Genomic DNA, 13737 nt, shown 5'->3' with positions numbered 1-13737 from the left:
AAGTGTTTTTCATTCCTCCCTCCGTGTCAAAGCTCTCTAGTGCTGAAAACCCCACAATTGCACACTTCCACCTCCCTGCCAATCTTCTGCATCTTCAACACATCTATCTTCTAGAACCTACAGACATGTCTAGTTAAATTTGAAATATCTATACTGAAAATGAGCTGAGGGTTGAAGGGGGATGGGGAGGGGGAAGGGAGGTGGTGGTAATGGAGGAGGGCACTAGTCGGGAAGAGCACTGGGGGTTATATGGAAACCAATTTGACAATAAACTATTAAAAAAGAAAAGAAATATCTATAATAGACATTTCACTTCTCAGATTCTTTCCTTCCTGGATGATATAGTGGTCTTATTCCACATGACAAAGGGAGGAGGGAAGAAGACATAGGGAGGAAGCTTATAAGGAGGTAGGGAAAATGTATATTTCAGTAAATAAGTGAAACTTGGCATGGTTCTTATGAAAAACTGCCAACTCCCAACTGAAACCAAAGTGTATAAAAATTAAAGTCGTGAATTGTGTTTATCCTGGATGCAAAACGAAAGGGAAAACTTGGAAATTGCCTGCTTTATCTTGACATGTTTCAAAGTTAAGTCTGATAATTCTTGTCGGAGGAGGTGTGGAGAGGGAAGAAGTGGTCTTTGGAACTTGGATCATTTAATTTGGCATTCATGTTAGCTACATAACCATTTCGAAACTTGGATTTCTGCTAGGAAGTATACAGCTGCATATTGTTGTGAATTGCTGCACTAATGCAGCCCAGCTGGGAAACAATAGTGTCAGTAATAATAATAATAATAATAATAAAAGGAAACCTATTAGCTCCGGGTACCTTTCTCTCTTCAAAGTAAATACATCTATCAGATATCTGGAAACGAGAAAAAGAGTAATAGTTAGCATCAAGTCTGGGAGAAGGGGACTTGTGGAGTTCTGTAATTCGTAGCTTCCTTTTCAAGGAGAAACTTCGCATGAGACAGAATCCTGGTAGGAAATTGAATTCCCCATTCAAAAGTGTTCATTGGAAGGGGTTTTAGTAAAGGGACTATTTACAGGCATGAGGGCATGGCTAAAGGAGCCAGAAGGATGTTTCTAACCCAGGAATTACCAACAGTGGGAAGCTATTACCACAAGTTGGCCAGAGGGGGCAAGGAAAACAAAGGTGTTACAAGTTGGAGGAGGGACCATCCCATAGAAGCTGGACTGGTAAACACAGGACACCAAAACAGAAAGGAGGCAGGAAAGAAATACCTCTCTCTCTCTCTTTCTGTCTTTCTCTCTTTCAGGCCTCTGTTTTCCTGCATGTATCTTCCACTGGCCAAACTGATAGAAATAGAACCAGAGAGCAAAAGACTCCAGGAGACATGGTGTGAATAGTAGACCACTCGGATACCAGGGCAAGAAAGGCTCTGGGGAGGAAATGGAGAATAACCTGGCCTCTTTTACCACATTTGTAGCCTCTGGGTAAAAACTTTGAGCAAGATCCCAAGAAGTCAATAAAGAGGAAATTTTACTTTTTGATCAGAGTCCAACCCCCTCATTTTATAGATGAGGAAACTGAGATCCACAAAGTCAGACACCTTCTGAGATCAATGTAAGGTTTCAGCCCAGTCCTGACTTCTAGCTTTGCAAGACATCTTTTCCACTCTCTCACCCTCGTATTTCAGACCCTCTGTATCTACTCATATTTTAAATTTTTTGCCTCAAATTTCAGTTCTCAGATCTCCTGTGTCTTTTAGAGAAGGAAAAATAGAGATGAAGCTTTCCTCTCCAGGGAGACATATGCCATAAACACTGGGCTACTCATCTGAATCAGGTGCATAATGCACAGAAATGAAAATGTGCTTTGATTAATGTCAGCTACTACTTTTCGGGCAAACTGCATGGATAAGCAGAAACTGGCTCATGAGGAGAGGTCAGCTGGATCCTTTCAAATGCAACACAGGTGTTTTGGGTGACAATCTGAATGCGTAATTAATGTGGTCAAAATGCTGTGTCTCTTACTAGTTTCAGTGGTGGCTTTGTCCTCCCAGGGAATGCAGGGCACCTTAAGTTTCAGTACTTTGGGAAATTGTTGATCTTTGCCTGACATCTCCCAATACCCACTCTTTCCAAGGTGCCTTTCTTCCCTGTCATCAAGAGCTAGTTCCCAGCTTAGCCAGAACTAGTTCTCTCCTCCCCCACACCAAGGAAGTCAGGACTTCCTTGAACATGGCTCAGCATTTCAGCCTGTCCTTGGCCCTTTGCTCAGTCACAGTGCATCTATCCTTTAGGATTTCTCTTTCAGGGATATTTCAACAGGAGATCTGCTAAACAAAGCTGTGTCTGACTGTCCAAAGTGGTCACTTGGTGTGTTAATGTGTTACCCTTCCCCAATACTCTCCCCATATTCTCATTCCTGGCCACTGCCTCCCCATTTAGAGATTCTCCACATTTAGATAGAGCCCATAATAGGCTGTCTATGGACTCTGGTCAACCTGTCACAGAGGCAGCAGAGGGAAGATCATCTAGCCACCATCTCTTGGTTGAGATGCAGAGGATGGTCATTTGCAGCCTCTTTTTAAAGCAGAAAAGGGCTTCTCATTGGCTCCTGTTGCCAGCAGTGGAAAAACAAATCTCTTCTAGGTAGAATTTGAGGTCAAGTAAACCTTGGCCCTCAAATAAACATCATGTTACTAGAAGTTCACCTATATTTTTCAGAGAACCTGTTCTGAGTCAGTCTAAGAACTTTCTGAGAGATTTTTATTTCAAGGTGACCGAACACCTGTCAAAGTTCACTATTCCCTTGCTTATAAGAACTAATATTATCTGTATTAATCATTATAATATTTTATGGCTGATAGGTTAAATTATTTAATTGGAGAAACCGCCATCAACTACTTTCAAGCTATAAAATTTGAAAGCCCAGCTGTTTTTCACTCTTTATACTTAACCTCTTTCCAACCTCTCTGCCCTAGCCTCTGTTGGCACATTCTTCTTCCACAAGTGTTATCTCAATAATGTTAGTGATAATATACTGGAGCTGAAGAGCAGGACTGACCAGAAATCACCTAGTCCAGAATCTCTCATTGCCACCTTAAGGCCACATACATGTAGGTAACTAACACATGTAATCTTTGGTTTACAGCAAGGACTTAATAATTGATCATTGGTCTTGCAACTAGTAGACAAGTAGGTCCTGGAGATCTGATGCACAGTATAGTGAATATAGACAACAATACTGTATTATAATTATCAAACTCACTAAGAGTCTAGATTGTAATTATTCTAATCACAAACAAGAAATGATAAGTATGTGATAGCGTGGAGGTGCTATTATAGCTACAATTAGCTACATTAAGTCAACATGGTGCACATCATAATTTACATGATGTTATTTGTCACATATACTTCAATGAAAAAAGGTTGTTGATTTTGAATCAAAATGTGGCTGAGCAGTGATTTGCAATGAAACAGACATGCAGAAATGCCTTAAAATTGCAGAGCATGTTAAGGGCTGCATTAGTCATCAGGGAAATGCAAATTAAAACCACAGTGAGAGACCTTTACATACTTGCCAGGATGGCTAGAGTTTAAAAGACCGGTAATACAGATATTGACAAGGGTGTGGAGCAACTGGAACTCTTATATTTCACTGATTGGTGTGTAAATGATACTATTACTTTGGAAAATTGCTTTACAGTATGCAAAGAACAGCATATCCTGGCCCAATAATTCCACTCTCGAGTATATACCACAAAAGTGCACACTCATGTATTCTGAGATTCATGTACAAGACTGGTTCCAGAGGCACTATTTGTAATTAATTGCCCTCTTCTGAAAACAGTGCAAATGTCATCAGCTGTAGAATGTCAGATACATTGTAGCATGTTAATATTTTAGAATACCAAACAGCACTGAGAAGAATATAATTACAAGAAATATGGATGGACTCCACAAAAATAATATGGAGAGAAAAAGGTCAGATTCAAAATATATATTCTGTATTATTCCACTTATATAAAGTGTAGCAGGCATATGTGCATTAAAGCAATAGGAGTCAAAACTGAGGTTGCCTTAGGAAGAGGAAGGGAGGAGTAATTGGAAAGAGGCCCAATGGCGCTTCTGGATTGTTGCCAATATTCTTTGTCTTCACCTGGTGCAGTGGTTGCAGTGTTCACCTGTAACAATCTGCTGATGCAATAATATTTTTGTTTTATCTATTTTTCCATATGTACTGCTATGCTTCAATTAAAAAAAAAATAGAGGTGCCTGGGTGGTTCAGTCAGTTGAGCGCCTACTCTTGATTTTGGCTCTGGTCATAATCCTAGGGTTGTGGGATCAAGCCCCATGCTGAATGAACATGGAGCCTGCTTAAGATTCTCTGTCCCTCTGCTCCTCTCTGCCACTTGTGCTCTTTCTCTCCCTAAAATAAAAATAAAAATAAAATAAAATAAAATAGGGGCGCCTGGGTGGCTCAGTCGGTTAAGCCTCCGACTTCAGCTCAGGTCAGATCTCACCTTCGTGGTTTCGAGCCCCGCGTCAGGCTCTGTGCTGACAGCTAGCTCAGAGCCTGGAGCCTGCTTCCGGTTCTGTGTCTCTTTCTCTCTCTGCCCCTCCCCCTCTCATGCTCTGTCTCTCTCTGTATCAAAAATAAATGAAACATTAAAAAAATAATAAAATAAAATAAAATAATTGCAGAGCTGGAGGACTGATTCAGGTTAATATAGCCTGCCACTTCTTGACCTTTTAGTATATCTTATTTCCATCAGTAGTCCCTCTGTTTTCAGCTCCTGATAGTGTCAGCAGCCCATGGTCTCCAGAGTGAGAGACCCTCCTAGATATTCTCCCAGGCTCAGCTACCTACATCCTTCCCTCTGCCCTCCCCATTATCTTTCCTAAAATCCTGCTTTTTCTTAGGGACATGATTAATCTCTGCTAATTTTCTGATGACTGATAATGACTTCTCTTTCTGGGGAAATTCAAATTTGAACAAAATCCTTAAGAGTGACTTTAGAGATTAGTACCATGGCTCAGTCCATAGAAGTAGAGGTTTTTGGGGAGGTGACACCCTTTAAATGACACAGGGTAAATGGGCCTGGACATGTATCCCAAGCCTGTGCTGAGGACTTGCCTCAGGTAAGCAGAGAAGTCCAGACACGGTGTTCCTTTCCTGGGTTCTGCCGGCACAACAGATACCAAGAAAGACCATATTGATGGTGGGCTGGGTCACTTGAACATGGTGGTGGAGGAAACAGATGCTGGGCTTGTGCTTACTGAGCATCAGTGATAATATTGAATTCGCTCACTGGCATTTTTTTTTCTTTTTGGCATAAATATCAGGGTGTGGTGATAATGACTAAGTAGATGAGAACAAAACTGAAAAATGGAAGTATTACTCATACATTGGACTCTCTGAACCCAGACCAGAGTGAACGGGCTGGCAGGGCTCTTCTGGGATGTGCGTCTTCCTGCCATTCCTTTTTGTTCCTCTCTTTGCAGCTGGGCTTCAAATTCCCAGGCTCATTTACCCTTCAACCAAGACTTGAGCTTGTTGAAATGCTTCAGGCATACCACTTGGCAAGAAAACTGAGGAAGTATGTGGCCCAATAGCTATCTTTGCTCTCTGGGTTAGATGTTAACAAGCGGGAAACAATTTTGGGAAGATGCAAGGTGACACACAGTGAAATGTTATACTGAATATGACTGAACTATTTTGCTTCCAATAAATGCAATGAGTGGTCAGAAAGGGAGCAAATCATGTTTCCATTTGGCCTACGGAACCTGAAAATGATTCATTAACCAAACCTAGACTGTGGAGAAAAACTGCCAGTTCTTCATGTTCTCCTTTTACCTGTGTTTCTGAAGTTCCTCCAGGGGCCCAGCAATCTCACAACTGTGGGAGAGTCAGAAATGACAAAACACAGTTCCTCTTCCCCTGGGGTGGGGGTGGGAGCAAAGGCAGAGTGTCACTGTTTATCACAGTCATCTATAGATTTTTTTTTCTGTGTTTTCTGTTCTCTGGGTCTCCCTTTGGAAGAGAAAAATCTGCATACAAGTTTGTGCTTTTATACTAAATACTAGTGAGGTCTTTTGCTTGTCAACAGTAACAAGATCTTCTCTGTGGAATTGATGACAGCACTTTAAAGAATTTTGAATAATGCATTGGCTACAAGTAAAAGGAAGAATGTTTAACTGAGGTTCACTTGGGGTGAATTAACAATAAGCAATGCACAATGTGCTGCCTGTTCATCTTAAAAAATACTGTGCACTTCTTTTTTTGGTTATGAAGCTCTGTCTGCTTTATTATAGAACATTTGGTAAATTAAAAACATATATGAATTAGAAAATAAAATCCGCCCATGCTTTCTCCATGTTGTTGGTATATCTTCTTGGCATGAACACGTGATTCATGTTGTGGTCATGTCATACACGCAGTTTGTAACCATGTTTATCATCTTTCTCCCATGTCATAAAATATTTTTACAAAAACATAATTGATAAAAGCTATATAAGAAGCGTCTCCCAACAATAATTCTTCTAGAAGACACTGGTGAATAAATGTCTTAGGAGATATATGTGGACGTCTTACATTTCCAAGCACTTAAGTAACTAGTAACTAGTCTTTAGGTTTTCCGTCCTTCTACCTCTATGGTTTTCTCATAAATATAAGCCAGATTGGCTCCGCTAGTAAGAAGAGAAGAGAAATAAGACTTTCCCCCCTCAAAACATCTGTTACAAAGATATTGAAATTAAAAATTTTTTAAATGTTTTATTTATTTTTGTCTTTACAGAGAGAGACAGAGCATGAGAGGGGGAGGGGCAGAGAGAGAAGGAGACACAGAACAGGAAGCAGGCTCCAGGCTCTGAGCTAGCTGTCAGCACAGAGCCTGACGCGGGACTCGAAACCAGGAACGTGAGATCTGGCCTGAGCCGAAGTTGCAGGCTTAACTGACTGAGCCACCCAGGAGCCCCAAGATGTTGAAATTTTAATTTATGAATCTTTAAAAAATTTTTATTTTGGAGAGAGAGGGAGAGAGAGCACGAGTGAGGGAGAGGGGCAGAGGGAGAGAGAGAGAGAATCCCAAGCAGGCTCCATGCTCAGTGCAGAGTCTGATGTGGGGCTCAATCACACAACCCTGAGATCATGACCTGAGCTGAAATCAAGAGTCAGATGCTCAGCTGACTAAGCCACCCAGGCACCTCTATGAATCCCTTTTTAAGATGTGGAGAATGTTTTTTTTCTGGGACATTATTTCTAGAAAAAATTATAATCAACATTGAAGGATAAAGTTCTCTTGGCAAAATACAATTGATCCAGTTTCTTTCACTTGACCCACAATTCTGGGAGTCTCCTTACTGGTTTATACTGGAGTAAAAAGTACAACAATTTACTTAGAATATATTAAATGATGCAGATGGGAATGTTATAGGACTCTGGGAACAGCTGGGCCCTCACAGATGTTGAACACAGGTGGGAACTGGTGTGATTCAGTGCAGCTGGAGGAGTGCGGTATCTCATTGTCCCCTTGACAGCAGGATTTCATTGATCCCTATCTTTATACAGTGACTCATTCTACTCTGTCTCTAATTCTACTGTCCCTTTGTTACCAATTACTTAATTCTCTACTTTATATGTCCCTTCTCTGCCTAATGACTTCAGTTTACTCATAACTGGCCCTTCTTAGGGCTTCTCAGGGTGTCCTTCTACTACCTGACTTTTTAACTTTTGCTTCCAACAGGTGATTGATTTTGTCTTTGTGTTCCAATTCAAATTCTTAAAAGAGAATGGGCGTAGGTAGTCACGGCCATCCCTGTTTGGCTACAGTGTTTGTATCAGGTCACATTTCAGGCCTGGCTGCCTCAGGTTATCTGGTTCTATGAAGGGGGTTGTCTGACATAGATCATGCCTCAGCCTGCTGCCTCAGCTGGGGCCGCTGGCTGGAGTGGAACTCTTACAAGGGTAATCTGAATCTGGCACAGCCGCACAGAATGGCCTCTTAGGCACATTCTTTTTGTTCTGAGATTAAAGACAAAAAATTTTAATACACTACTTAAGGTAACATATTTTTCAAGTTTCTTTTTTTTCAAGACAAAATTCTCCTGACTCTTTCACTTAATATAGTCATGTTAGGGGTGCCTGGGTGGCTCAGTTGGTTGAGCGTCTGACTTCGGCTCAGGTCATGATCTCACAGTCTGTGGGTTCAAGACCCACATCCAGCTCTTTGCTGAGAGCTTGGAGCCTGGAGCCTGCTTCCGATTCTGTGGGTATGTGTGTGTGTGTGTGTGTGTGTGTGTGTGTGTGTCCCCCCCACTCATGCTCAGTCTCTCTCTCTCTCTCAAAAATAAACACTAAAAAAATAAAATAAAAGAGTCATGTTACATAGAAACAGTAAGTAGATTTGAAGTTGCCAAGGGCTAGAGGTTGGAGGGAAATGAGGAGATGTTGGTCAAAGGGTACAAATTCCCAGTTGTAAGATGAGTAAGTTCTGGGGATATAATATATAGCATGGTGATTAGAGCTAACAATACTGAGCTATGGTCTTGAAAGTTGCTGAGGGAATAGATCTTAGGTGTTTTCATCACAAGAAAAGGAAAATAAAAAAGGTAACCATATGAGGTGAAGGATGTGTTAACCTTATTGTGGTAATTATTTCACCATATACATGTATATTAAATCATCATGCAGTACATCTTCAACTTATCAATCTTATATGTCAATTATATACCAATAAAGCTGGAAAAAAAAGTCATGTTACTTAGCTATTTTCCAGCTGACTGTAATAGAAATATATTTGAGCTAAATCTTAAAGTTTCTAAAACTTAATATTATGGGAAATATTCATGCTGTATAATGTTCAACTGGTATTTTAATAAGCTTACTTGCTTATTAAAGAAATAAAATGCATTTTAATGGTTAATATAGAATTGTGCCTATGGATATCAGAGACTAGCAAAGATGGGTGGGAAGGTCTAGAATATGCCGATTTGCATAAAGTAGTTTAAAAACATTTCCCTTTAGAAACAGAATGTTCTCAGACAGTTTCCTGGCCTTTGGCTGCTAAAATATAAATGGTTATGTGTAATGGTTAACTGCAGACTGTAATTGTTGCAAATTGTTTTTATTTGAACAAATTGTGATGGAGAGTGGATTGCAAACAAAAATTTGTGTTTTGGTTTTATTCTGATTTAGAAGCACGACTTCTGTATCATCTTACCACTGTAAAACAGGAAGTGAAGTCAGGCAAAGAACTGCTTCCTGTCTTCTTGCAGAAAGGAAACAAATATATAAATATGCATAGGCAGCCTTCAGTCTTTCTCTCAGTCCATCCCATGCACAGTCTTGATTTAGCATTAGTAAAATATAATGTCATTTCCCTGTTCTCAACTCTGGCTCTATGTTAGAATCACTTGGAAAGCTTTTAAAAGAAACCCTATTTCTAGGCCCCACTCCCCAATTTTCTGATTTATTTGGTGTGGGTACAGTTTGGGCATTGATATTTTTGAGAGGCATCCTAAATAATTCTAAGGAGCAGACTGGAAGCCATTAGGCAAAAAGACAGAATGTGAACATTTGCATTTACCTTCAAGGCAAATTTTCTATCCTCCCCCTCCCCTTGTTTAGTTTATCAGGCAGTGGCCAGTTCAACTAGTCTCCCATATCCTCTGTAGAGAGCTTGAGTTTCCCTTCTTCTAGTTTCTTTTTCAGGCATTCCAAGAGTTTTTACCTCATGCATTTTTTTTCTGATTCAAATTTCCACCCATTTTTCAAATTGCTGGCTCAGTTTTTATCTCCTCCAAGAAGCCTTCCCTGACTGCCCTTGTCTAGGAGGGTTTGCTCCCTCTTCTGAACTCACACAGCAGTTATTGCCTAGAAAATCATCTAAACAATGCATCAGTCATGTACTGCTTTAAAAAAATTTTTTTTTAATGTTTTCTAAAATTTATTTTCAAGAGACAGCGTGAGCAGAGGAGGGTCAGAGAGAGAGGGAGATACAGAATCTGAAGCAGGCTCCAAGCTCTGAGCTAGCTGTCAGCACAGAGCCTGATGCAGGGCTTGAACCCACGAACCGTGATATCATGACCTGAGCTGAAGCTGGACGCTTAACCGACTGAGCCACCCAGGCACCTCAGTCATGTACTGTTTTGTGTCATCTCTTTCATTGTGTTGAATAGATAAATCTCACTTTTTATCTGTTTGTTATCCAGCTACCTACACTGTAAGTTTCTAGCATTACTTTGTATCTTTGAGAAGCTGAGTGTCTTGCACAGTGTAGGAAGTCAATAAATATTCTCACTTCCACAGGTGTGGTTCAGGCCTTCATTTCTCCTGGAGTTTTGCCTGGGTCCTACTGGGACTTCCTGACACTAGACTCTTTGGTTTTTTAAATCAGGCCAAGCATCAATGCCTCTCATGGCCAATGGCCGGTAAGACTGTATGTTTGTACTCGGCTCATTCGTGGTCTCTTCCTGTTTTATGTGCTAGGTGACCCTTTGGGTTCCTTTTCCCCTTTGTCCTCTCATCTTTTACTCCCTATTCTGCCAGGACTTGATGACAAGAGTCAATTTCTCAGGTTTTGACCTCTTGTGTTCTCTAAGATGTCAGAGTATAACATACTTTCTAGATCTTCTTGTCCCTTTTCCTTTGGGCAAATACTTCCCCTGCCAGGCTCTGGCCCAGCTGACCTAGATTATTTTGCTAGTACCCTGGTCTGATCTGTCAAGATTCCCCTCTAAGAGAACAAACACTCTCAATACAGTCTTGAGGAGTCTCATCCTTTAAAAGAAATCTGACTGAGTTGTCTACATGTTTAAAAATTCCTGTTGGTCTCTTATTGCCTGCAGCATAAAGTTTAAACCTGAGATGTCCAATATGGGAGTAATTAAAACACAAATAAAAAAAAGTGAGTTCCTGATGTGAGAACGATTTGGCTGTGACATGTCACCCCATTGATTGCTGAGGTTGATTTGGCTGATCTGTCTGGCCAAGTGGGTGTCCCTTTTTCTCCCTCACCATTCCACATGTTCTCTTCTGAGGCTGAACATAGCTCAAGAGGACAACTTGTCCTGATAGCCTGATAGAGGAGGACTGTTCTTCCAGTTGCTGCATTTCCCTGCTAGATCCTATAAACAAGCTCTCCAGGTTCATTTGTAGAAGGTAGAGCAATCAAGCTTCCAAAACTCCAGACACATCCAAATGATGTGCTGCAGGTGGCAGTCTGCCTTTCTTAAAAAATAAGAAAAAAAAAAAGAGTTCTTCAGCTATGCCATGTAAGTGGCTAGTGGCTATTGATATTGGACAACACAAATACAGAGCATTTCCATCATTGCAGAAAGCTCTGTTGAACAGTGCTCTTCTAAATACCTTAATGTAGCTCATAAGGCCTTTTATAATCTCATCTCAACCGTAATTTTTGGCTGCTACTCACTTTCAGTCCTGCCCACTTTCTCAATGTTCCCCAACCACTCAGTGCCCTTTTACAACCCCATGACTTTGAACATGCTGTTTCCCTTTTACTGAAATTCCATTTGACTTTCTTCTCTGGGAAATTCCTATTTACCTTTTAAGATCCAATTCAAACATTATCTTCCTTGTGAAGTTCCTTGACATTCCTAAACAGGATAATTTCTTCCTCTGTGTTTCCCTTGCTCACTGAACGTACCTCTATTGCCTTTATCACCGTATCTTGTTATTATTTGCTATAAATTTGGCTATGCTTTTGGAAAGGGGATGCTGTTTTAGAGATCTGCCCTAATGTTTACCTAAAATTGTTTGCTTGATGCTTGTTTGACATGTATGTTCTTATTTATGTACTTGTTATTCATGTGTTTGCCATGTTTGAAAGAATTAGTTGGTGTTTTAGATAAGTCCTTCCCTTTCTGGAGCAAACCTAGAATGACTTTTTGTCTTCCAGGGTGAAGTCCATTTCTCTTCTAATTAATTCTGAAGGGACTTGAGAGGGATGTGATAGGAAGAGTTGACAAAGTCCAAAACAGAGGGACTATATGTAGGAACTGGTTCAGATGTGCTCAGGTGCCAGTAGCCAAACAAAATAGTATGTATTTGCGGAAGAATAGGAAAAGAATATGGAGAAAATAAAAACAGCCCATGGAAAGAAGTTGGGGAATTATGTTTGACTTTTTTTCATTTGGCCAAGGCCAAAAGCAATGATAATAAGATGGGAAGAATTTTTATTCTTTTCTTCTTTATTTTTCCTTTTTGGCATTTGATGATATTTTAATAAATCCTTGTGACTCGAATTACTGGGAAGTAAATATCAGTTAGTTTATCTTCTGTGATCACGGGTAACATCATTCTGAAAGGCTTATAGTCTTCTGAGAAGGTTATAAATCCTATTGGCTCCGGGTCTGACAGACCTTCGAAGATCACTGTAATCTACGCTGTGCCTCAAATGTACAGTCTATCATCTTCCCCTTGGCGTCCCGACCACGCCCATTGATTAGGCCACGCCCACTTAAAAAAGTCGCCCTCCCGCCCACTTTATGGCTCCGCCCCAGGCCTAGCGGAGGAAGATTCTTATTGGTGAAGAAGTTGTTCTGGTTCCGCCCCAGGGCACGGCGATAGGCCGAGGCCGAGTGGGGCGGTGGTGGTTGGCTGCCTAGGGACGGGTCCGTATCCGTGCCCGTCAGAGTGGCTGGCTGCAGTGGCGGCTCTCCGGGCTGGCTTGTCAGTCAGTAAGCAGAGGGGGAAGATGGCTCGCTGGGACCCGTTCTGTTAGGAAGAAGGGGGGGCAGGTGGTGCTCCTACTCCGGAGAAAGCAGAGCAGCCGCGGTCGCTGTCGCTGGGAGTCAAACAAGCCGAGGTTCTGTAGGTGGAGCTCGGGAAGCCGCTCTGGTGAGTCCGACCGAGCGACCCACGCCGGGCCCCCAGGGCAGCCGGCGACCGATAACTTTTTTGTCAGGGAGGAGCTGGGGCGAGGCGGCGGCTGGGAGGGGACCGGGACTTTGTCCCGGGGCGGCGCCTTCGTTGGGGTAACGGCTCCCTCGCGAGGCGCCGCGGGTGGGCGCGAGAAGGTGGTGGGCTCTAGGGGCATCCGAGGGGCCAGAGCGGCGGGGTCGGGTGAGTGGGCTGTGGCCGGCGGCTGCTCGCCTCGAAGTTGGCCGTAGCCCGTCTGCTGCCTGGGCGGCGGCAGCTTTGTGCGCGTGGATTCGGGTCTTTCTCTTTCCCAGCAAGGAGCAGTCCAGACTCCGGGCGTGCCCAGGGGGGCACCCGCCTGGGCGGGACCCGCCACCCCTCTGTGGGGACCCCCCACCCCCACCCAGCCGCAGCTGATGCTCCGGCCTGGCCTCTCCCACTCCAGGGAGGCTACCGCTATACGTCCAGTGTAGTGGCCAAAATGGTCACCGTCAACTGCCCTACCCCATCTTTCAGGGCAGCATTTGCCTTGGTCTTTGGTGTCCCCCGCAGGGCAGGGAGATTCAGAAAGCAGCCACGATTCCTTCCTCGGTTATTACATTGGAGATCCTCTCTTCAGCACTTGCTCCCTTCTTTCTAGGAGTTATTCCTCTCCTGAGGCTGATTTTAACGTGCTCGAGAATCATCGGGGTTTTGTCTGAAAATGGTTGCATTGGAAGACCCCAAGTTTGCACGCTTCAGCAAAACTGCGTATCCTCCCTTCAGCGTGCACAGTTGTGCTCTTGTGCCCTCCAAGTTTAGGCATTCCTGAAAGATTTTAATTTTACCCTCGTGGTTTCCTACTGCACTGGATCGGGTCTCTGATGAATACACTAGCACACACCC

General features: G+C 42.5%; 1 protein-coding gene across 5 annotated transcripts in view; it reads left to right on the top strand.

The window, feature by feature from the left end:
- Positions 1 to 12612: 12612 nt before the first annotated feature.
- The window catches only part of FAM126A (family with sequence similarity 126 member A), a 113622-nt gene continuing 112497 nt past the window's right edge, over positions 12613 to 13737 (top strand). For 4 of the 5 annotated variants that reach the window (XR_003905041.1, XR_003905042.1, XR_003905040.1 and 1 more), the window contains exon 1: positions 12614 to 12831. The gene's annotated coding sequence lies outside the window, so the exon portion shown is untranslated. Of the gene's footprint in view, positions 12832 to 13737 lie in introns of all 5 variants that reach the window. The other variant, XM_029929947.1, reaches the window with a different exon arrangement.

The sequence above is a fragment of the Suricata suricatta genome, chromosome 2 (genome assembly GCF_006229205.1).
Source record: "Suricata suricatta isolate VVHF042 chromosome 2, meerkat_22Aug2017_6uvM2_HiC, whole genome shotgun sequence".
In the NCBI taxonomy this organism is placed as follows: domain Eukaryota; kingdom Metazoa; phylum Chordata; class Mammalia; order Carnivora; family Herpestidae; genus Suricata; species Suricata suricatta.
The sequence above is the reverse complement of the archived record's forward strand: the minus strand, read 5'-3'. Positions and strand labels throughout refer to the sequence as shown.